General features: G+C 42.2%; 1 long non-coding RNA gene across 1 annotated transcript in view; it reads right to left on the bottom strand.

Annotated features, from left to right (window-relative positions):
* The window catches only part of LOC118016767, a 45,836-nt gene that overhangs the window by 8,717 nt on the left and 12,133 nt on the right, over positions 1–24,986 (bottom strand). Inside the window, exon 3 of the long non-coding RNA XR_004680903.1 lies at positions 2,724–2,903. This is a non-coding gene — a long non-coding RNA (uncharacterized LOC118016767). The remainder of the gene's footprint in view (positions 1–2,723; positions 2,904–24,986) is intronic.

Genomic DNA, 24,986 nt, shown 5'->3' with positions numbered 1-24,986 from the left:
AAGGCTCAGCCAGGTACCTGGCGGGACAGGTGATGTCACACAACTAGGAGGCAGTTAATGAGTAGTCTAGCTCTTTATAAAGACTTTTTTTTTAAATATTCATCCAAATTCTACAGATGGGGGGCAAAAAAAAACGTTTGCATTCAATCAACTTGAGAAGGCTTTCAGAAAATCCCCCTCTGAGTGATTTCAAGCATCTTATTCCTACCAGAAGAAGCCAATGGGATTAAGCTTCACTTAATCCTTTTAGAATGGTTAATCGTCTATAGGATTTGTTACAGGGCTGGAGATGGTCTTAACTTCCTGGATGCCTATGATTAGAGTCTTGACAGGGTCACACGGGATGCTCCAAGACAGATTAGAACCAGGCTGCATCCAACGTTTCTTTTATAGATGGAATAGTCTACAAAGCTCTGGAAAAGGAACAAAATAAAGTAGGATTACAGGGAAAGGCCAAAGGAGCTGAAGGACACTGAGAAAGGAGAAAAGAGTTTGGGACTGTCGTAGTCTTAAAATACATGCAAGACAAAAGTCCAAAATGTGCATTATTTACTAGTATATAGGACAACAGCTGGGACATTTTTGAGAAAAGGTCTGCAACATTTTACACCTAAGCAAAGGTACGCTGCTGTGGTGTGTTTATCCTACGGGTTTCAGAGTTGTCTGTTTTTCTCTTGGCGCACTTATAAAAGCAAGTAAAATTGAATGCTATTTTAATAACCCTTCTGGGACAGTGTTATATATTAGATACGATCCATCGTGTCCTACCCCATATGTATTTTCCACAGCATACCTGCTTTTGCATTAGACGCTCTACACTGTAGGGAGAAAAATGGGTCTAAACTATAAAGCTAGCCCTTTCTTTTTGCAGACATCCTGTAATTAGCTCAAGTTTTCATCTTTCATCAAGATCCTGCTGCACAACACAGAAAAGTTTTCTCTTCTCAACATGTTTTTGCCAGATGTTTCCACAAAAGAAATGTAAAGGCAAAGTTTTTTGTGTGCACTGGTGCATATGACTTCATCCTTAATGACTGCTTCAGAAGGCTCCTCCTCCTTAATTAAGCGAATTAGTTCTCCCCGGGTTCCTTTGTAAAGAACACCTATTGTCTCCGTGTCCACAGTCCCTCAGCATCCCAGCCACGGGTCATTGTCCCCTGTGCCCTCAGGAGGAGTCAGACTTGCAGCTCCAGCCGCACTCATTCTATAGGTTCCGCACCACAAACTCAAAGTAAATACTTTAACATTTGACAAAAGAAAACTCAGTCACTGCAAATGAACGCGTGAAGCAGCTGCTATCTCTCCAATTAACCTTCCATTTTCCTCTGCTTCAGGGATGATTCTGTGTGGAAATATGATGATGAACTGGCATCGGGATCAGCGGTGAGGCACTGTCTCTTTATTTTGTCTCAGATAGCAGTGTTTTCCACTTTGCCAGAGAATATTTTTCTGTTTCCTTTAAATATTTCTCCCTTCCTTTCCTTCCTTCCTTATCGATCTCTACCGTCTGCACAGAATTTTGGAAGCTCAGTACCGGAGGTGGCTTTAGGGGATCTGATTCAGCCCCTTTATTTGAGAGGTGGCAAAACTGAGAGGAAGGTAATTGCCCTAATCATGCATCTGATTAGATTAGTAAAGACGTCGATGTCTTATGCCAGATCTTACATTTGCTACCAGCTGACGGATGGCGCTGACTTTTCCTGTGGCAACCCAAAACAAAACGACAAAATACCGTCACTTTTTATCAATGACATAAGCTTGAAACCATTGAAGTTGATGCCTGTATATACTTCCCAGTGGTTGCAAGGCAGTATTTTTGTTCCAGCTATCTCATGGGGTGGGCTGATCTAGCCACACTCTCATTTAATAAATTGGGAACGCAAAATGAGTGTGAGCTCCCATGAGGATCAGTGGCATATAGTTAAGGCTGTGTAGCTAGATAGGAGTCCAAATCTCAACTCTACCTCTTATAAACAATGACCTGGGACATGTTTCTCAATTTCTCTAAGCCTCAGTTTGCTCAGGTAAAAGCTGGATTAGTGGGGCGCCTGGGTGGCTCAGTCGGTTAGGCGTCCGACTCTTGGTTTCCACTCAGGTCATGATCTCGTGGTTGTGGGATCGAGCCCGACACTGGGGCTCTGTTCCCAGCGTGGAGTCTGCTTTAGATTCTCTCTCCCTCTCCCTCCCATGCTCTCTCTTTCTCTCCCAAATAAATAAAATTTAAAAATTAAAAAAAAATGGATTAGTAGTAGGAACTTCTTCATAGAACTACTGTGAGTAATGAATAAATGAACTGATGAGAATAAGCACGCATAGTACAATGCATGACACATGCAAGCAGCTGACGTATTAGCACTTTGCTCCATCTGGTTAGAGTCTAAGGGTTGGTGACTGCCTGGACCAGAAGGTGTGGGAAAAGGAACAGAGGCAGGGTCACAGGTGAGGTTGCAGTTTCAAGCCCAGGTAACTACACATTCCTAGTACTCTCCAGGGTCCTCCCCACCTCTCCGTCCTAATCATGAGAAGCACTACATTCCCTAGCCCCCCTTCAGTTAGGAAGGGCCAGGGCCAGAACTAGGGTGAATGAGACCAGCAGGTATCTAAGGTGAAAAATCTGAGGAGCCACTGGCCCCCAGGGCCACACAAGTGCCAACCCCGTGCTTGCATGACACTGAGAGCCAGGGCCTTCCCGGCTTTCTCTCTAGGCACTTCCCTCCACTCACCTACTCCCAGCCCTGGGGAAGGCCGTGCAACAGGGTCTGGCCCATGAGTTGCCCCTGGAAGTGACCCTGAAGAGCCAGCACCCGGCGAGTCTCTCCCTCTGCAGCTGACAAGGTTGCTTGTTGCAGGTGGTAGAGCTCGGTATCCACGCGAAGCAGGGTCCCCTGCCGACCTGCCCGCACCTGTAGCGAGATCAAGAAATACACTGTTGCTGTGATGAGGCCCTGAAATTTGGAGATGGTTTGCTACCACTGCAAAACCTAGCCTGTTCTTCTTGCTCTCGTTCGTGTCATCCTCATCAAAATCAATCTCTCCATTTTTGTTGCTGTCAGCATGAGTAATGAACCCAGGCCAAGTGAGGTTTAAATATTAGCCATGACCCTCTCTAGTTGTATTGTCTCTGAGCCTCCGTTTCCTCAGCCAAGAAAATGGCACCGATAAGGCAAAGCTCGCAGGGCTATTGTATGGGGTAAGTTGCGTCCTATTTGGCTATAAAGGGGAATGTCCTTCCAGAGGTGTTTCCTGTGGGCAGGGAATACCCCGACGGTCCCAACACCTAACGCAGTGCCTTTGCATGTTACACATGTTACGTCAAGATTTGCTGATTAAGTCAAAGAAGACTTTGCCATATGAATTACAGCAGATTTTTTTTTCCCAAAGCGAAAGCTATGAGCCATCAGTGCACCAAGAAAATGGCCCAGATTTTCTCCTGCGTCTCTCTGTGAATCTCTTATTCTTTCAGTGCCTGCATCTGCTGAGTTGTCAAGGTTACCTCTCAGCATCTTTGGAATATTATTAGATGTTGACCCATATTGTGTCAAAATTATACAGAGACCTGGATGTGTGTTTGCCTTCCCCACTGTTGCAAATATTATCACTCTTTTCTGATCTGCTTCCCTCATTCAACTGCATGTAGATGTGCGAGAGGTTTTACAGCTCGGCTGTTCATCAGAATGAGATATCCTTCTGTATTCCACTGACTCAGTGAGATTGCAAGGGACTTAGACTCCAGCCATGAACAAGTTGCAAAGTTCTTTCCTTCACCTCTAGGTGAAATTCAGCCTCTTCTTTCTAACTGTGTAGATACCATGTGGAGTTTCCCCGCATGGGTACGATCAGGTCTCTCACTCTCTTCAGCTTTCCTCCTCCTCCTCAGCATCCCCACCATCCCCACCGTATCCCGGCAGTGTATTTATTTGGTCCTGTGTTGGGGACTCCACTAAGCACTTTAGATGCATCCTATTACTCAAGCCTTACCAAAACCTTATGAAAGAGGTGCTGGTGGGAGTCCTATTTTACAGATGAGAAAATTGAGGCTCAAGAGAGTAAGTTACTTACTCAAGGACATGCAGTCCTAAATATCAGAGCCAAGATTGAACCTGGGTTTGGTTTGACTCCGAGTCCTGTGATCTTAGGTTTCCACTGTACTAAAGAAGAGATAAAAGTGAAGGGGCTCTCAAAGGTGCCCCAGTTTCTTTCCAACATGTATTTGAAAAATGGCAGCGATAACTAAAATTCTGAGTATTTCGGTAAGGGGTGGGAAGTAGAGAAAAATAACTGGCGATCCAGTGTGAAGAATGGGCTTACATAAAGCATCACTCGGAAGAATACCCAACTACCCACCCCCCAGGGGCACCTGGGTGGCTCAGTCAGTTAAGTGTCTGCCTTTGGCTCAGGTCATGATCTCAGGGTCCTGGATTGAGCCCAGAGTGGGGCTCTCTGCTCAGCGGGGAGTCTGCTTCTCCCTCTCATTCTCCCTCCGTGCACTCTCTCAAATAAATAAATAGAATCTGAAAAAAAAAAAAAAAGAAAAAGAAAAAAGGAAAAATACCCCCCAGTGTCTTTACAAGCTAGACTTTTAAGAGAATAGTAAAGGGATGTTATTTGGCAAAGTTATTTATTGGGAGAAGGTATTGTTAAAGTCACTTCTAAAGGCGTGCGTGGTGAGATTAAAAGTTAAGAAAGAGAAAAGGTACGTGAATATTCGCCTTCAGGCCAGTGTAAAGCATGATATCTTGTTAAAATAAATTTCCTTTCAAAAAATTACCTTTCATTTATTTTTTTTAAGTTTATTTATTTATTTATTTATTTATTTATTTATTTATTTATTTTTAGTAATCTTTATACCCAAGGAGGGGCTCAAACTCACAACCCTGAGGTCAAGAGTCGCCTGCTCTTCCAACTGAGCCAGCCGGGCACCCCTCAAAAAAACTATCTTTTAAAACTGAATTTCTTTAATTGTTGAGGTTGAGTATCCTCTGTTTGTTGGCCATTTTTATCTTCTTCTCTGCAAATTAGCTACTCATAAAATTTGCCATTTCCTACGGAAATCTCCACATGTATATACGAATAATTTGCAAGAATGCTTTATATGTTATGGGAATTAGGCCTTTTGGTTGTCATTATATTGTAAATATTTCCCAAGTGTGTTGTTTACACTCCCTTTGTTTATGGCATTTTCTTTTTAAATTTACTTTTAATACTGAGGTTTAAAAAGGTAGCTTTGAGGCTTCCAGTGACAAGGAAAGAATTTGGATGTCAAACCCAGTTTCACAAATCAATTTCATGCCAGTAGCGAGAAGGCAGGGAGCCACTGTATAATTTGTGAGGCAATTTGCCGAAAGCTTCCTGTTAGTCTCTGGGCATCATTAAATAATAGCCATGTGCTGATTTGGCTACTTTCCACGCAAAGCCTTACAGCCACTCTATCAGCACTCCCATCAGTTTGTAATGCCTGGCTGGTCATAATAGGTGTTAACACCAGCCCATAAAACTACTGCTACTTTATGGATTTGTTGAAATGTCAAGTGATTTGCTGCCGAGAGAAAGAATGAAAGAAAGAAGGCGAAAGAAAGCTGGAAAGGAGACAGGGCACAAACAAAGAGAAAAGGAAAGAATACAAGAAAAGGAAGGAAATGGATACAAGAAAATACAAGAAAAGGAAGGTAAAAGATGAAGAAAGAAGTAGGAAAGAAAGTTTTTGAAAAGAAAAGGTTAAGAAAAGGAGAAAGAGCAGAAGGAAAGAAAGTAGAGAATCAAACTGTAAATAAAGATGGATGGATGGATGGATGGGAGGAAGAGAGGGAGGGAGAGAAGGACAAAATGAAAAAAAAGTAAGGCCAAATCCGTTCTCACTATACGAAGAATCATAAATCCTAGAGATGAAAGAGAATACACAGTTTCCTTATATCTAAAGCTCTTGTTTTATTGGAAGAAATACTCAAGCCCAGAAAGGCCGAGTAACTTGCCTCACACTCCCACAGCAGATTCATACCAGAATGAGAACCAGATTCCAGCCAGGTCTTCCAATTCCCAGTCTAACCTGCCTTCTCTCACGCTCTTTTAGTTCACTGGAAGCTTGCTACTGACTTAAACTGACTTAAAGCAATATCTAACAAAAATAAGACGATAGCCAAAAATGGACCTTCTGCTAGACCAGAAAATCTTACCCCCTGGGATTTTTTTTTTTTTAACTGCAGCACATTGCCATAACAGAATTTGACCTTTAATGTGTAAACTTTAAAAAGACAGTTGAGCTAGCAGTTCCTTCCTATTAAAAAAAAAAATTAAAAAGTTGTTCATAATCTATAATAGAAAAATGTATTTCAGAGGAAATTACTGAAGTAAACTTAGGAAAAGGCTATAGTCTTCAATACCGTTTGGTAGAATTTTGATTTTTTTATTGATACTTGAGGAACATTGTACTTTTTTCTATTGCTGTTTGAGGTCAGATAGTCAAAGATAAAGAAAAGCAGGAGGTTGATGTCATTACACTTGACTTTTCATTCAGTGAGTGGGATTTAAGGTAGATTTGTGAGTTTCCCAAGAAGACAAGTGGAGAGTAAGTTGTTGAACATCAAAAGAAAAAATTGTGAATGACTGGAAAACCAAAGTATTTCTCCAAATGCACTTACGTACAGAGAATATCACCTTCAACGTTGTGTAAATGTGCCCTCTCTTTCCTTTAGTCAGGAGGCAGGGATGAGAGAGCTCACATTTCCTGTCAGTCCATGATTCTATATGATCCTATAACACTACGTAATCCCTGTGCCCTAATTAACTGGTCATTGCTTTAATTTCCTATTTTACTCTGGCAATGGGGAACTTGCTCCTTCATTCTGTTAATTTTTTCTGGATGGCATTCTGTGTATAAGCTTAGCTGTGTAGATTTGTGCCAGTGAGGCCAGAGTATTTACTTCCATTCATTCATTCAACAAATATTTATTGCACTACTTCCCCACCTGGCGCTGTTTTGGGTGTTGGGCATACAGCATAAACAATACAGATTAAAACAATAGCAACAACAACATCTGCCCTGACGAAGTTTGTACTCTACTGGGTGGTGGAGGATAGACAATAAATAAATGGATACAATCATACATGGTATGTTAGGTAGAAATAAGTGCTATGGAGAACAATAAAACGAAGGGATAGAGAGGGCGGAGTAGCAGAGGAGCTTTAATTTTAGATGGGATGATAAAGAATTCAGGTAAGATGTCTCTCTGATGAGCAAGGACCTGAAAGAGATGAGGAGTGAGACATGAGTATAACTGAGGAATCTTTGCAGGCAAAGGGAACATCCTGAGGACAGCCATTCAGGATGCTTGGCTGAAGCGCCATGAAGCGGAGGGAGAGCTCCGAGAGGTGGGGGGTCCAGGTCTCGTAGAGTCAACTAGCCATGGGAAACACTTTGGCTCTAACTCTGAGCGAGATGAAAAGAAAAACCACTGGCAGTGCTTGAGCAGAGGGATGTGATCCATATTTTCACATGATCACATTGGCGGCTGGGTGGAGAAGAATGCATTCAAGGGCAAGGGCGGGGGCAGAGTGAACACTGAAAGAGGCTATGCCAACCCAGGCCAGAGATGATGGTGACCAGCATGGCCAGATAGCAGTGGAGGAAGAAGGATATGGCAGATGCCCCCTGGTATATGAAGACATGAACATGCATCTTGAGACTAGGAATAATAGAAGTTGTTAATGGATTGGATGTGAGGAATGAAAGAGAGAGGACTCTCTCTGGATGATTCCAAAATGGGGTCTGGTTATCTTCATTCCACTGTCTATTCAAATAAATCTCCAATGTCCCCCACAACCCTCTTCTCTCCTCCACCCAGCCCAGGTCCAGCTGTGCTGACAGCCAGTATGTTAATACAAGTTGCCTGCCACTAGGACTTACAGAATCGATTCTGGTTCTCCCCTTGATGTGGATTAGCAGAGTCCACACTGAGTTTAAGACTGCAATCACGGCTAGTTTTTTGCCATACTTGTTTCTTTTTTGTTTTCTGTGGTTTCTAGAATTTTATTTTGGTTTTAATGGCCTGATTATATAGGAGCCTTTGTTGTTAATTTGGAAACTTCTGGGGAAGCATATAGCAGGAAGGCAGAATGGATGGATGGACAGGAGAAAGAGATACAGGGAAAGAGACAAAGAAAGAAGGGGTTGAGAGAGAGAGACAGAGAATATGAAATGGCCAAATAATAAATTGATGAGTTGAGTTCGAAAGTGAAGGAACAGATGCAAGAACACAGTTACTGGGCAGACAGAATAAAAGAAGGTGATGGATCAGAATAGAGCCATCACCTCCCCCCCACCCCCGCGCAACTATCAAAAAAAGATAAGATGCTCACTGGAAGTGTAGCAGTAGCGTCTTCCCCAAGCTGATGACTAAAACCTACAGTCACAGGTCATATTAATTTACTGAGGCAAAGTTTAAAAAACAGAGAACAAGATTTAAGACTAGAAGAAAACCTAAGTTCGGTGTATGCAAACTCAAAGAATCTTTTTGTAACTTCAAGGAGGACAACATTCTAAATTTCTAGTTCTAAAAAGAGAGTGAGATAGGATAAATAGTAGCACCAGGATGATGATTTTGGATGTGTTAAGTTTATCGCCTTAAGACCACATTTATTTATATGTCCATGCTCCATCTCCTTGCATGACAGCTTTTAAGAATGTATATAATAGATGGGACACCTGGATAGCTCAGTCAGTTAAGCATTGGACTCTTGATTTCCACTCTGGTCTTGATCTCAGAATCCTGAGATTGAGCCCCACAGGAGGCTCCGTGCTTAGGGAGGAGTCTGCTTGTCCCTCTCCCTACCCCTCTGCTCCTCCCCCCCTCTCTAAAAATGAATAAATAAAATCTTTAAAAAAAGAATCTACTGGGGTGCCTGGGTGGCTCAGTCAGTTAAGCACCTGCCTTCTGCTCAGGTTATGATCCCAGGGTCCTGGGATTGAGCCCCATATCGGGCTCCATGCTCAGCAGCGAGTCTACTTCTCCCTCTCCCTCTGCTGCTCCCCCTGCTTGTGCTCTCTCTCTCTCTCTCTCTGTATCAAATAAATAAATAAAATCTTTAAAAATTTTTAAAAATTTAAAAAAGAATCTACTATCTGGGTATTTTTTTAAAGAATGTATATAATAGAAAAGGAAAAAAGAAAAAACTTGCAAAACTAAGAGTGAAGAGAAAATACTGGTAATAAAATAAAGGCAATGATAAAATTAATGTACTCCCACTCACCCTTAAGAAAAGAAAGAAAACGATATGCATACATAAAGTTCTGTGGAGTCACTAGAGATAGTCTGTAAATTTGGTTTTGAGCCTCCTACCAACCAAAGCAAAGTTCTCAATATGATCCTAAATAAAAACCTACAGTTTCTATAAGACTAAAACAAACCAGCAGTATTGTGGAAACTAAGACTAAAATCTAAAGAAACTGTGTTCTGTGGAACCACAAAATATAGATAAAGACCTTGACAATATTCTTTCAACAAATGCAATGACAGTGCACGAGGGTTTCCTTTTCTCCATACCTCTCCAAAACTTGTTACTTCTTGTCTTTTTGATACTAGCCGTTCTGACTGGTGCAAGGTGGTATCTCACTGTGATTTGGATTTGCATGTCCCTGATGATTTGTGATGTTGAGCATCTTTTCATGTGTTTGTTGGCCATCTGGATATCTGCTTTGGAAAAATGTCTATTCGGTCCTCTGCCCATTTTTTAATTGGATTATTTGTTTTTTTCGTGTAGAGTTGTATATGGTTTTTGTATTTTGGATATTAGCCCCTTATTGGATCTATCATTTGCAAATATCTTCTCCCATTCAGTAGGTTGTCTTTTTGTTTTGTTGATGGTTTCCTTTTGCTGTGCAAAAGTTTTTTATTTTGGTGTAGTCCCAGTAGTTTATATTTGCCTTTGTTTCTCTTGCCTGAGGAGACACATCCATAACTGTGCTGCTAAGTCCAATGGCCAAGAAATTATGGCCCATGTTTTCTTTTAGCAGTTTTATGGTTTCAGGTCTCACTTTTAGGTCTTCTAATGTTCTTAAGAAATTATTCATCTTTTCCACTTGTTAAGCGAAACATCACCAGTTAATTCTGATAACTTTTATTTCATATCAATATGTTTTAGAACTATTAGGAATGTACCATAAAATGATTCTTGCCACCATGGTAACAATTTGACCTAGCTGTCACTTTCTTTATGCCAGCTAATAGGATAAAAAGGCAACAGTTTCTAGGTGAAATTTCCACAGATATTTTATGTAAAATAATGACATCCTTTGTAACTTCTGCCATTTGACCTGTGTCAAACAAGCTTTCTGGAAACAAATCTATTTGAAAGATTCTGCTGCGATTAGAGCTGAATGCACTAGATGAAAACTTTCTGATTGGGGCCAAAGAAGCCAAGATTATTGGTTCTGCTGTGAGTGTTCTTGGGGTTAGGAGAGTTCTGAAGGTCACCATCATTAGTATTAATGTGGCCACAGAATGCATCTCTCAACTTGCTCAACTGTAACAAATGTGCTTAAAACTGAGCTAATTTATAATCTAAATGCATGTGTAGGATAGTAATCAGGGTGCTGTGCTGATTTAGGTGTTATGAGTTAGGGGAAACAAAAGATATGTTACTATTTTATTCATCTTTAACTATAAATTTTGCATCCTTGTTTAGTTCCTCCTCAGGCAAATGAGTGTTCAAATTAATGTATAAAAATAAAAATGAAATTTTTTTTTTCCTGGCACCTGTTTGATGACAGAGAATTATAATCAATGGCAACATTGCCCTTGAAGGCAAGTTTTCATTTCCTCCCAAGGGGTGGTCAGAACGCCTGGGAGGGTTCGCCCTCAGCCCCTTCAGAAGTCCCCTCTTCCTCCTCTCCGGTGGCCTCTCCCACTCATTCTTGGGCCTGTGCAGATATTCAGGTAGATGCAGATCACTTTCACTTCTGCTGGGGAAATTACAACACATCTCTTTAAATGGCAGAGACCAGGAGAGAACTCAGATCTTCAGACACCAAACTATTGGACTTGAAAGGATCAGGAAACTTTCAAGCCCAGCAACACCAGAGAAGACCTGTGTGTCTGGGCAAACACAGGGGCAGGATGGGGAAGGAATAAAAAGGAGTTAGAAAGGGAAGAGGGGGAGAAAGCAAGAGGGAAAGATGGAAGCACATTGTTTAGTGTGAATATGCATGCACTCATCGATTCAGCAAATCCTCGTTGGGCATGGGAAGCCCAGCACCAGACCGCACATGCTAGTTTTCACTAGGGTCTGACCAGGGGAATATCTGCTGACTCAGTAGCTCTCAGCTGAACCAGGAAATGCACCAAAATTAGGAGAGTCACTGTATTAATCAGGGTCACTTTGAAGCAAGTTATACCGAAAAAAAAGAATGCTCTGATGTGACTTTTCCTCTTCTCGTGAAATTCCCTACTTAACGTTCAAAGCAGAGAACACACCAGCAGTAGCTTTTGTCCACCAAGTGTCATGCAGTTGGCTTCTTCTAGGAAAAAGGAATCTGCGTCACTTCGAAGTTAGATTTCGTTCTCTTGCTGTCAGAGCGTTGGCCCAGAAAGGGAGCCAGTTTCTGTGATGACTGCTACAAGGCCAGGTGTGGTTTGCGTCCCACAGATATTAACTTTGATAAGCACTTACTGAATGCCTTCTCCAGCTGAGAATGAAACAGAGCAAGGCTCCTACCCCCCTGGGGCTTTAATTGTAACTTCATAATGAGAATTTTCATCTGTGTGGCTCCTTCTCTAAAACACAAAGAAGGCTCTTCAGAGGCTGCTTCATTGAAGTGTCAGGGAAGGAAGGTAGGTGGTATTTTTATTCCCATTCTCCAGCTTGGTAAAGTGAGTTCTAATGAAGTCAACTTACTTGCTAACGGTCACCCAGAGGTCAGAGCATCAGAAAAAAAAAAGAAAGAAAGAAATGATCACAGGACCGTGTCATACGCTCAGCAGTTTAAACTGAAAAGGAAGAAAACGTTTTTGTGTATGTGGGCTTATCTAAAAAGAAATGGGTTGCTCTGTTTCTCAGTTTCTTTTATTCAGCAAGTTAGAGCCGGGCGCTACTCTAGGCAAGGAGGATCTAGCAGTGAACAAAACAAAACTCACAGGGGGCTTACATCTAGATAGGAGGGCCAGACAATGCATTTTTAAAATATATAATGTGCTATGAAGAAAATAAACACCTGGTGAGAGGGTAGTGAGTAGAGGCACTGCTTTGGATGGAGTGGGGTGGGGGATTCTCTGAGGAGGTGATATTTGAACAGGGATCTGAATGAAGTGAAGGAGACTTGTCATGTGGACATCTGAGGGACTCCAGGTGGGGGACCAGCAAGGAGGAAGACCGTCATGGAGGAAAGTAGTTGATAAATTTAAGAAACAGCAAAAAGACCAGTGTGGCCGGAGAGAAGCTGGGGCAGAGGCGGAGATTTGGCCAGCAAGGCAGCCAGGGGCCAGGGTGGTGATGCTAGCTTTGACTCAGTGGGATGGGAGCTATCCAGGATTAGAGCCAAGGACTGCCGGGACATGGCTTACTTTTCACAGGATCCCTTTGGCTGGTGTGAGAAGAACAGACTTTAGAGGGGCAAGTGTGGAAGCGGGGAGAGCAGTCAGGAAACTGTTGAGATCTTGTCATCTGAGACAGGGTGAGGAGTCGGGGAGGCAGGCAGCAGTGGAAGGGGCGGGGGAGCGGTCATTTGCAGCTTGTGTTCTGAACGTGAAGTCAATGGGATTTGCTGAAGGATTGGAAATGGGGAAAGAGAGGTTTAGATCAGATAATCTAGCTGACCTGTAAGTCCTTCGCAACTTAGCATTGCAGGATACCCATCAGAGCCCAGGAAAACATTCTTGTGTTGGGCACTCCGTCTTTTGGCCTAAATAAGACGACACTGTATTCAGTGCCAGTTCCACCTAGCCAAAAGGCTAGGGCAAATGAGTAGCCCTCTCTACTCCTTAGGGTCTTAGCGGTGAATTAGGGATGATCATTTCTGCTGTTCCTACTTCAAAAGGATGTTGAATAAAACTATGTAAAGATGAGGCAGTGCCAGCTTAGGGCTTATTAGTTATGTCATCAGCACCATCAGAGTTAACTTTATGAGTCAATTGAGTTGCCTTTGGTGTATCATTCATAGATTCTAGGAAGTTCCCCTGCCCAAAATTCTCTCTCCAACGGCTTGTCAAAGTGAAAGAATTTCACAGTGAGCCTGATTCCTTTCTGTTAAGGCACTGTGGACCTCAGACAGCCTCCTTTAAAATAGAAACTTTAACCTGACCTGCTGTCAGTCATTTGTCATTTTGGGTGAATAGACATATCAGATTGCTTTTCTGCCATCCTAGCTAACTTAAGTTGCAATGGGAGAAAGGACAGAATAAATATGGGACAGAGAATACAACTGTTGTGGGGCTGCTGAGTGTACTGTGGACGGATTGAGAAGATCCCTTGGGGGAGGGGCCTCCAGAAATAAACTGTGTCTATGGTGAACTGTTGTCCGGATTTGCCTGACATCATGGTGTTTCTCTCCTCTAATAAAAATGATGTCCTAGAAGCACACCTCCTTGAAATAATTTTAACAAGTAGCTACAGAAGCCAAATTGCTCTAGAAAAACATTGAATTCAGAGTCATGTGCTCTAATGGCCCCTTTGGCTTGCTTTGTTTAAACAAACTGGTCCCCACTGCACACTTCTTCGATTATGGGTGTCCCTGCTTTGCCTGAGCCTTTAAAGAGTCCCTTTCCCCTAAATACTTTTGCAAATGCCCAGGGGTGCTGACATGTAATCAGAAATCATTCCTTCGAGTGTCCCCATCACGACAGGAACCCAGGGACCTGGCCTCCACTGCTTCCGCAAAGATGTCCCTCAGGACTAGAGGTCTGTCCCCATCGCCGTCGCTGTCACGGTGACCAGCACCTGGAAATCCTGCAGGCCCAATGTTGGTAAATTTGGAATACCTGCCCGTCAAGCTGGGAAGGCAGCAAAGCGACAGCTAAAGGCTTGCTGAGGAGTGTCCCACATTAAATTGTTCAACCTCGGGCGCGATGGCGGTCTGTGGCAGCGCCTTCTCCCTGGAGGTGTGGCCGCCCGGGACAGTCATCACCCCCCACCCTGAGACTTCCCCAGAAGTACTGCCCCTCCAAGGTATAAACTCTGCTCCTGACATCGCTGCAGCTACCATCCCCACTTCGAGGACGGTCAACTCCTTGCCTAAGCCATTGCCTAGGCAATGGCCGTGGGCTGTCTGGGAGAGGGCAAGTTCTGGTGTCAGCTGAGATGCTATCAGTAACTCCACTCTGCACTAACGGCGCCCTTTCCCGTGGGAAGCCGTTTAGTTCTTCCCTAGAGGCACCTGTTCCTCCCTGTAACTGTCCTCCATGGGGAAGCGCCCTCCTTTCTGCACCTGGTAGGTAAGATTTTGATTTTTCTCAGGAGGCTCCTAAGCCCTGTTGAAAATCAGTAGATAGAAATGAATGCATCGGGGAAGGGCGTGGCCTGCCTCGGCTCCCGGAGCGCCCTGCAGTCCTCCATCACGTCTGCACCTTTTCCGTCTTCTGCTCTGAAGGGACCCCAGACGGTGCATCCCATGAAACCACAAAGATTCAAATCTCCCCCCTCCTGCTCGTGTCTCTGCGCAAGCAACAGTACAGATGATTAAATTCACAACACGCTTAGCTGCTACTGATGGTTAACTGGCAGTTTCTGAGTGCGATTCGGGGTTGATTCAAAGTGGAGCTATGTTTTTAGTGGTTGCATTTTAGTGCTTAGTGCCCCCGGATAGTAGGGCAGGCCCTTGCTGAGGACGCAGTCTGTGAAACACGGGGCACCAGCACCGTTCCTTAACATCACATGCATCGTGAACATTTTCTCCCCATAAAAGTTAAATACCTTCATGGCATAAAGTTAGAAAAGCACGGAAAAATACGTTGAAGAAAATAGTAATCGACTATCATCTACTTTCCACAGATAGCCATGGTTAATATCTTAATGCATCTCCTGTGAAATTATTTAGCATAAATTAGTATCTTTTAGGAAACGTCTAATATAAAGCATAAAATACACAAAGATCTATCGGAAACAGGGATGGTCTTATACACATACAATTTATACAAATGTGTATGTATATATAAAATAAGTATATATTGTTGAGTATAAGTAGATATTAATGAGTATAAATGAAAATGTATATGTTTATGCATATTTTATTGTGAGCATTTTCCCAGATAATTTGAAAAACATGATCTTTGAGGGCAGTAGTAGGGTAGTTTCCAATTTTTTTATTATCACAGCACTGCCTCTCTTCTCAGTGAGGGAGAACATATTCTTAGGGGCAGAACTTCTTTCTTAAGGGATGTATGTATTTGGCATCTCCTAACATATATATATGTAGCTGAAATACATCCAGATAGTTGGTTCTGACTCAGTGTCCGGCAGGTTCCAGCTGTGAGACTGGGCCAAAAGAGGCAGTGGCTTATAGCGCATCTTCGGTTCTTGCTTCTGGTGGGAGGAATCTTGACCGCAGTTTCCAATATTCCTCTGCCTGAGAGTAGATACACAACTGTGTCAAATCATGGAACTTTGTTCTGCCTCTGCTTACTTTACCTGGAAAATGAGGATAAGCTCATCGATTTTGTGAACCGTGAGCGGTTCTGCAAGGCTGAGGTATTAGTTTCACTGTATCATGTGGTTACAGAGCTGAAGTAGTGAACTTGGTGCCCTGGAGTCAGGCAATGGGTTTTGAGTCCTGCGTCCATCATTTATTCTGTATTCTTATGTATCTTGGCCAAGTCACTTAACTTCTCTTTTCCTCATCTTTAAAATGGATAATAGCCCTCACCTCACAGGTAAGGATTAGGCAAAATCAGGTATTTAAGGCGTGCATCATGTGTTAGTGCCTATTATTGTTGTTACTTATTAGTTAGACTCAATGTGAAATTGCCACTTACTTCCTGTTAAATGTTCTTAAAGCATGGGTAGTGTGAGTAGTTAAAATGTAACCAAAATGCCAAAGTAACTATATTCAAAGTGTCAAATCAAATCAGTAAAGTCAGTGTTTTTCAAAATATGTGCCCTCTGAAGTTGTAAGTTCTGTAGAGTGTGGCCCAGAGACCTTTGGTGGGGGATGAGTGGTAATCCGAATGGTAAGGGCAGCCGGGTCTTCAGGACCCCCAAGCACGTAGATTTGTTTTTATGGCAAGAATTGTTAGCTGACGAACAAAACCATTTCTTCATCTTGGATGCACAACTAGACCTCCTGTCCCAAGTCCCGTGCAATTAGGCATTACCATGTGACACCGTGGGTCATAGGGTCTCTGTCTCAACTAGCCCAACTCTACCATTGCGGCATGAAAGCAGCCTTAGACAATAGGTAAACAAATGGGTGTGCTGTATCCCAATAAAACTTGTCCAAACTTTGCTGTCGTTTGCCAACCCCTGGACTAGAGCATGGCGAGCAAAGGAGAGTTACACGGAGTGGTTGGAAGGGCAGAACTTGCCAGATAGGAAGGACCTCATGGACCCTAGCGTGAAGTTAACTTTTATCCTCAGAGCAGGAAGGAAGGCTTCCGAAGGTTTTAGAAAGGGGTATGGCCTGATATATATAAACGCAGTCCTCAGTAGATTGGTGTTTCAGCTTGCAACCACCATGGGAACCACTGGCCCCATTTAAGTATCCCTCTGTGAATTTCTTAAGGAAATTCAAAGCGAGATCCTGACCAAGAGGGTATCTTCAAGGAAAGACCAGCAGGCAGACCCCAAGGGGCTGCACAAGGTGGTATTTATAACCTAGATGAAGTTGCCATGCCTTTATCACTGAACCTCAGGTAGGATCAGAACCCTGAATCTCAGTCCCCCCATCGCTCTCTTCTTGTCACTAAATTCAGGTGATTAGCATATGAAATCGGAAGCGCAACTAAGTAAGTGTCCATGGAAAACATAATTGCCCTATGTAAGCAGCCTATTCACTCCGCATAGACAGAACTACGTTTGAACAACATAACAATAATCCTAGTGGCTAGCATTTAGAAAGCACTTTATATGATTACCTGGTTTAATCCTCACAACAAGCCCATCTGGTAGAAACTGTGGTTAAGCCCCTTCACAGAGAAAGTCAGAGGTTCTCTAACTTGTAAGATGATGAAACGAGTGAGTGTTAGCGACGGGAGCTGAACCCACATGGTGTGAACCAGAGTCTGGCACTTAACCACTACAGCGTGGTGTCCCAGGGGAGGCAAACCTGTTCAGAAAGTTGCTAGTGAACATCGAATCGGTTGGGGGAAAGGAAGGCAGGGAAATCCAGTTTTACCATCTCAGGCATTCATCTCGCTGCAGAACCACATTGCGGGCAGGTAGGTCCTCAGCTCATAGTCCCATAGTTCCAAAGCTCTTTCTCCGCCTCCACCTCAGGCCAAAGTGGCCTTCCTACTGGGACAGGAATTCCCAAATCCTCTTATCTCCCAGATGGGCCTGGAGGCAGTACTGCTGGGGTTTATCAACTCTCTTCTCCCTCAGTGTCTCATCTTAATCTTTCTGTGCCTTTGGATCACTTTGCAACCATTTTATGTGAGTTTCATAATTAAACTCTGAGGGTAATTCCCTCGGCCCCACCCCCCCCATCAGGGAGTCCCCAACATGATTAATCTCCCCACCTAGTAAGACTGCAAAATGCTTTAGAATCCTTATTTATATCTTGGATATAAATAAGGGGGCGGGGCGGGGGGCATATCTGGAGTGCAATCGTCAGTAAGAACAGTTTGCCACATTAAGTAATGAAATCCTAACCTCCTACTGTGTAGACCAGCATCCCTCCTCAAGGATTAGAAATATTACACTTGCCCAGATATGCTCAGGAGTTCACTGAGGAGAGTGAATCAACATTTGAACTCTTTTTTTTTTTTTTAAGATTTATTTATTTATTTGAGAGAGAGAGAGAGTGTGTGTGTGTGTGTGTGTGTGTGTACAAGAGTGGGGGGAAGGGCAGAGGGCGAGGGGAAGCAGACTCCCCACTGAGCGCAGAGCCCCACGTGGGGCTCGATCCCATGACCCTGAGATCACGACCTCAGCCGAAACTGAGAGTTGGATGCTTAACTGACTGAGCAACCCAGGTGCCCCCTGAACTCTTTTGAAAGAGAGCAGAAATGAATGAAAAGATCTGCTTGAATGGACAAGACAAAGTCCATCTGATCTGTGAATTATATTCCCAAGAACATACCGAGTCTTACGGCTAGCCGCACGAATGCTCTGCCCGCAGAATGAGCGAAGTAAAAGCGCGTGTCAGGGACAGAGCAGGTGCTGCTGGCGTCGTCTTATAGACAGACGTGCTGAGAGGAGGCAGGAGCTCACCAGGGCCACGGGTTAGCCCCAGATTAACAGCTGTGTAGTGTGCCTCAGAAGCTCGGACATGTCCCAAAGTGACTCACTGGTACTTCTGAGACAAGGTTTGACCCACTAATTAGTGTACCATAAAGTTTTAATAAAAACGTTTATTCAAAGTGCTGTTTTGATGAACACAGGAGTTATTATATGGGAGTTTAGAAGTTAGTCAAAGGAGTCTTGACAACCAGGTCCTTTCAACTCAGCCTTCCCTTGGCCCCTGCCTCCTCTTGATCATAACCTGAATCAACCTTAACTTGTCATCTCAAATGGAACATATGTTTTTATAAAACAAACAGTAATGGCATAACTCCTGTGCTTTATTATTTCAGCTGATTTGTATCGATGTATCAACATTCCAAAGAAAATAGAAAGTTTATGCTGGTTTTAATAACTTTTTTCTTTTTTCTTTTTGCTATTGACATAGAATTCATATGATATAAACTTCACCATTTAAAAAAAAATACAATTCACTGGGTTTTAATATCTTCTTAATTTTGTATATCCTCACTACCTATGCCCAGAGCTTTTCCATCACCCCAGCAATAAACTCCAAACCTGTCAGCAGCCACTCCCCATTCCCTTCTTCCCAAACCCCTGGCAACCACTCATCAGCTTTCCGTTTTCGTGGATTTGACTCTTCTGGACATTTAATAGAGATGGAATTTTATGTGACCTTTTGTGTCTGTCTTCTTTCACTGAAATAATGTTGCGACATGTATCAATCAGTACTTCATTCCTTTTTATGGCTGAATAAAGTTCTTTTGTATAGATACACTTTTGTTTATTCATTCATTCATTCATCAGTTGATGAACATTTAGTCATTTCTCCTTTTTGGCTATTAAGAACAATGCTGTTGAGAGGCCTGGGTGGCTCAGTCGGTTAAGCGTCTGCCTTCAGCTCAGGACACAATCCCAGGGTCCTGGAATCGAGTCCTGCCTTGGGTTCCCTGCTCAGTGGGGAGCCTGCTTCTCCCTCTGCCTGCCACTCCCCCTGGTTGTGCTCAGTCTCTCTCTCTCTCTCTGTCAAATAAGTAAATAAAATCTTTAAAAAAAAATGCTGTTATGGACATCCATGTATTAGTTTTTTGGTGGATGTATGTCTTTGTTTCTCCTGAGTAGATACTTAAGGAGTGGAATTTCTGGGTCAGAGGATAGCTCTGTGTTTAGCTTTTTGAGGAACTTTCATGGTGGCTGCATCATTTTATATCTCATCAGCGATATATGAGAGTTTCAATTTCTCCACATTCTTACCAACACTTCTTATTTTCCCATTTTTTTTTATGATAGCTATCCTAGTGGGTATGAAGTGATACCTCATGTGTTTTTATCTTCATTTCCCTAGTGACTAATGATGTTGAGCAACTTTTCATGTGTTTATCGGTCATTTGTATGTCTTCTTTAGAAAATTATCTATTCAACTCATTTACCTATTTTTTAAAACATAAGGTATTGTCTTTTTATTATTGAGTAGTAAATATTCATTACATGTATTGGATCTAGATCCTTATGATTTGCAAATATTTCTTCCATTCTGTGGGTTGTCTTTTCATTTTCTTTGTAATGTCCTTTGAAGCAGTGTCAATTTTTTCCTTGTTTTTGTGCTTTTGGTGTCATATCTAAGAAACCATTGACTAATCCAAGGTTATAGAGATTTACACCTGTATTTTCTTCTTAGTGTGTTATTGTTTTAGCTCTTGCACTTAAGCCTTTGATCCATTTTGAGTTAATTTTTGTATATGGTATGAGGTAAGGGTCCCACTTCATTTTTCTGCACATGGCTATCCAGTTGTCCCAGCACCATTTGTTGAAAAGATTATTCTTTCTTCATTGAATAGTCTTGACATTCTTGACAAAAATCAGTTGACAACAGACATGTGGGTTTCTGGATTCTCATTTCTTTTCCATTGATCTCTATGTCTATCCTTATGCAAGTACCACATTATCTTGATTACCATAGTTTTGTAGTAAGTTTTGAAATAAGGAAACTTGAGTCCTCCAAACTTACTCTTCTTTTTAAAGATTATTTTTATTCTGGTTTAGTAACTTTTTAAAACATCGAGCTAAAAATGAAGCTGCAACTCTCTAAAGGAAGACAATTTCAAGAAGACACTCTAACTTCTGCTTTGTATGTAGCAGGTTCCTTTGAAAATGCTTGTTTCATGGAATAGATTAATTTCATCTCTCTTCAAACTCTGAATACCAAAGTCACTTCTTTGGAGCCTCTCCTCAAGTCCATCTCCTTTCTAAGAAAATAACTCTTTCATTCCTATTCTGTAAATACATCTATTCAAGCACCTGGAACACTTCATTCTATTTCTGTTCATGTGTCTATTTCCCCCATTATACTATACCTCCCATAAAGGACTAGAATGGCATCTAATTCATCTCTGCGTCCCCAAAGTCATGCCCTGAGTGGATGACTAATATGTGTTTGTTGGAAGGAGAGAAGGCAATAATGAAGGAAGGGAAGATGGGTGAGAAGGTAAGAGGGAAGGGAAAGTAAAAGAGAAAGAGAAAAGAAACAGCTAACATTTACTAAATGTTTATGATGTTCTACACATTGTTTTAAGCGGCATCATCTCACATTCTTACGAGTATCTTACAAGTTCATAACAGCCTTGTGAGTACTCGTATAATGCCCATTCTACAGATAAGGACAGAAAGACAAAGAATTAAATAATTTGCCCAAAGTCATACAACTAGCAAGTAGCCTAGGCAGCCTGGCTCCTCGGTTGTGGTCTTAAATAACACACCATGCTACCTGTCAAATAAAGACTCAACTAAAGGTCCCTGGGCTCTACTCTCACAGATTGGCTCAGCAGGTTTGAGGTGGTGCCCAGGTATCTTTACTTCAAACAAATGACCCAGTGATTTGACGGACAACTCTGTTGGCAACCAACACTGCAAGGGATGGCCAAATAAAACACATGGAGGGTCAAAGCAGGGAAGACTTTGGTGAGATGTCATCCTTGGAAGGAAAAACCAGGAATGGTAAGAGACGCATGGATACTAGTAAAGATAACAGGTGAAGAAAAAGAAGCTATTTGTAGTCTAACCCAGAAGGAGAACAGACCAGGCAATGAACACCCCTTCAGCCACGGGCCCCCAGTTGGCCTTCTGTGCCTATGCTGCCTACTCTGCAGGGCACGTACCTTCTACCAAGTCCATATCACACCCTCAGTCTCCCTCACGGTATCCTAGCAGCAAATGAATGAACCTCAAAAGCACGAGAAACAGCTGACGTGTATTTATTGCTTGTCATTGCCAGGCTATGTTCTAAGTGCTTTCCACGTCAGAACTCAGTCTTCACAACATTCCTGAGGTGGGTACTGTTGTCTTCCCTCAGGTTACAGGTAAGGACTCGGAGGCACACAGAGGGTAAGAAGCTTATCAAGGTCCCATAGGTAACAAGTGCTGGAGCTGGATTGAAACCCAGGCAGTTTTGCCCCAGAGCTGATCCCCTGCACCACTATGCTGCTTCTAGAAGGAAGATAAAAGACAGAATGAAGGATGAGGCCCATTAATGTTGCAGTTTGGAAATGCTACTTGAAGCAAATTCTCACTTGAGCAAAATGAATGCACAAACCTTTCTGAACCCCTGTTGCTGGCCCAGCTCCAGCGAGAGTGTAGTTAGGAAAACTATGAGAACTCCAAGGGCACTTAGCTCCCTCCCCCTTGAGGCTGCAGGAGCCAGCCTCAGGTGGCTAGCCATTTGTATCCCTGGTAGTGGGGGTGTGAAACAGGAAAGGGTCCCAAAGCCAAAACCAAAACCCAGTCGTCTGTTGCCTCACTCATTGCTTTGTCTAATGTGTTATACAAACTTTGATGATGAAGTGAAAGGGGTTTTGATGGTGTGGACATAAGTAAACAAATGAATTTGTGGGTTGACATATCGCCAGCAATAAATTCATGGGAGATAAATATTGACGTCTGAAGATTATATATCACTGTGTTTAGTGTGTAGAGAACTGGACCAGGAGCTAGGAAAGCTTGCATGTTCATTTTGGTTCCTTGGCAAATCGGTGAGACTACAGACAAATCATTCCTTTTCTTTGTGCTTTTCTTTCTTTTGGCTATAGACTTTTGCTGGTTAAAGAGCGTGAGATCAAGTTCTTTGCTTTTAAATGTCTTTCCTGTTTGAGCATGCTCAGCGGATATGGGAAATCTATGGTTCTCTTAGGTTTCATAACGATCAGATCCCACAGGGATATGTAACTTGTGTGGTTTATAGAATTATAGGACCCCAAAGCTGTGCAGAGTCTGATAAATCACATAGTGAATATGCCCAGCTAGTAGCTGAACTTCTTTTGCAGAACCCCCAGCAGGTGCTCAGTGAGATTGCTCACTTTGCAATCCATCACGTACAGAGGAAAGTGGCTTAGTTTAAAGGAACCTACTGGTGTGTGTGTGTGTGTGTGTGTGTCCCCTTTCTGATTGGGGTATGCCTATGTTTCCTCTCACTTTTTGCAGAGATTGTAATTTGTTGGTTTCTTTACATTGCCAGTCCCTAGCACAGGGTTTAGTGACAACAATAATCACATAATATAACAGCACTTATGAAATGTCAGAGATTATGGTTTATTTAGAGTAGCTTCTTTAATCTGTATGTGATTGTTACAAAGCAAATACTATCATTATCTTTATTTTTCAGATGAAGAAACTAAGATTCAGAGAGGTTCAGTAACTTGCCTGAAGGCACATGTCTACTAAGAGGTAGAGTCTCAAGTCTATTTCAGACTGAGCTGGAGCTATTAATAACTAAATAAATGTTTACCAAATCCAACTAATGATATCGCTATCCACCACCATGTCTTATTTCCCTGCAATGGATGAAAGAGGAGTATAAAGCTTATGTATATACAGCAATATTGCTATAAGAATTACAGATTTAATTCAACTAAGTGATTTTTTAATTAGCAGAGTTTTTTCTTCACTATCTGGTTTGGATTTCAAAAACAATAAGATATTAAAATATCTTCACTAGACCATAGTTACAGATACTGTATTTAAGGTAATATATTATCAAGTCTACAATAAACAAAGCAATAAATATAAGGCTGGATCAGTATGGAAAGCAGAGTAATAATTTAGGCAGTCCTAAAAAGAAACTAGGTAAGTTATTTCTTTTGGAGGATTACTGGAGTTTTGTTTATTTTTTTTCTTTTAAAGCCATCCTAAAATAGAGAAGTAATTTCTATATTAACTAAAAATGGAAAGTTGAGGCAGAATGAATGGAGGTTGATATTCTCATTTATGTACATGTATTTTAAAGAAATAGTTTGACCATCTCACCTGGTTAATCATTAACAGGAAACTCTAGCCAAACTCTTAAAGCAGGTAAAGTTTATTTTTAGGCATCCAGCTGGCTTCTCTCTCTGGTTTCCCTTTTCTTTTAGGGCCACCCTAGATGCCTAGTAATCTTAGCCTGTGTCTCACTTCCAGAAGAAGGAGCACCCATGTTTTAGATCTTGACTTTTTGTGTCAGGATCATTTCAGATGCAAATGTTAAAAGAGCTAACTCCAACTGGCTGAGGCCAAGAAGGAGGTGGGGGTGGGGGGCAGGAGGAGAAGAGAAAAGAGAAGAAGGGGGAGGAGGAATTTATCAGAGTCTGTAATAGTGAAGTCTAGGGGTAGCCCTAGCCTCGGGATCTAGACATTCAAATTATATAACTGGAAATCTGTTTATCTCCAGATCTCTTTGTTTTTTTCTTATTTATTTATTTTTCAAGTAGGCTCCACATCCAGCATGGAGCCCAATGCAGGGCTTGAACTCACAACCCTGAGATCAAAACCTGAGCTGAGAATCAAGAGTCAGATGCTTAACTGACTGAGCCGCCCAGGTGCCCCGTTTTTCTTATTTTTCAATCAGCTTCATTGCAATGGAGATTCTAAGTGGTAAAATACAGTTCCTCCAGGCTTGCATTTTACCAGCTTGAAAAGGGCAAGTTTCTGAATAGTACCAGAAGGCCTAAAAAGAAAGCTCATTTGTGCCTGTTATGTGCCCATCTCTGATAGGACAGGCCTGACCCATCCATAGAGTTTGAGATGGAGTTAATCCCACCACAAATACATGGGCTGCATTTGGGAAAAGGATAGTTTTCCAAAGGAAACTTGAAGTTCTAGTACCACATGTGGAGAGTGGATTCATGGCAGATAAATCAATCAATCAATCAATCCACCATCTGGTCATGGTAGAGGACATACCAGATGCCCACAAAGGATGGAGGTTGGTCCTCACAATCATTGTGATATCCCTAAATGATCCCTTGCAGGTGACTCTTCCCAGTTCATATGTAAACTGATCCTCTTGAATTTATAATACAGGTAACATAAGGATGGATTCAGCAAAACTGGGTCCATAAGCAACACGTGAGGGATCTTCAGGTAGAAGCCTGTTCTGCACAGCCATCCATGACTCTTGCTCTAATTGAATTTTTCTAGAATGCCTAAAGGAAGATGAAAGTAGAAAACAAGCTGGCAATGGACAAGCCTATTTTTAATAAGCCCATTAATGTGGCACATTTAGGTGCTTAATGATTGTTATGAATTACATTTGCTTGAGCAATTCTAATTCTATACTACAGAAATACTTTCACAGTGGTGCA

Source organism: Mirounga leonina, unplaced genomic scaffold (assembly GCF_011800145.1).
Source record: "Mirounga leonina isolate KUSES-001 unplaced genomic scaffold, KU_Mleo_1.0 Mir_168, whole genome shotgun sequence".
Taxonomy (NCBI): Eukaryota; Metazoa; Chordata; class Mammalia; order Carnivora; family Phocidae; genus Mirounga; species Mirounga leonina.
This window is presented reverse-complemented; position numbering and strand designations above follow the sequence as displayed.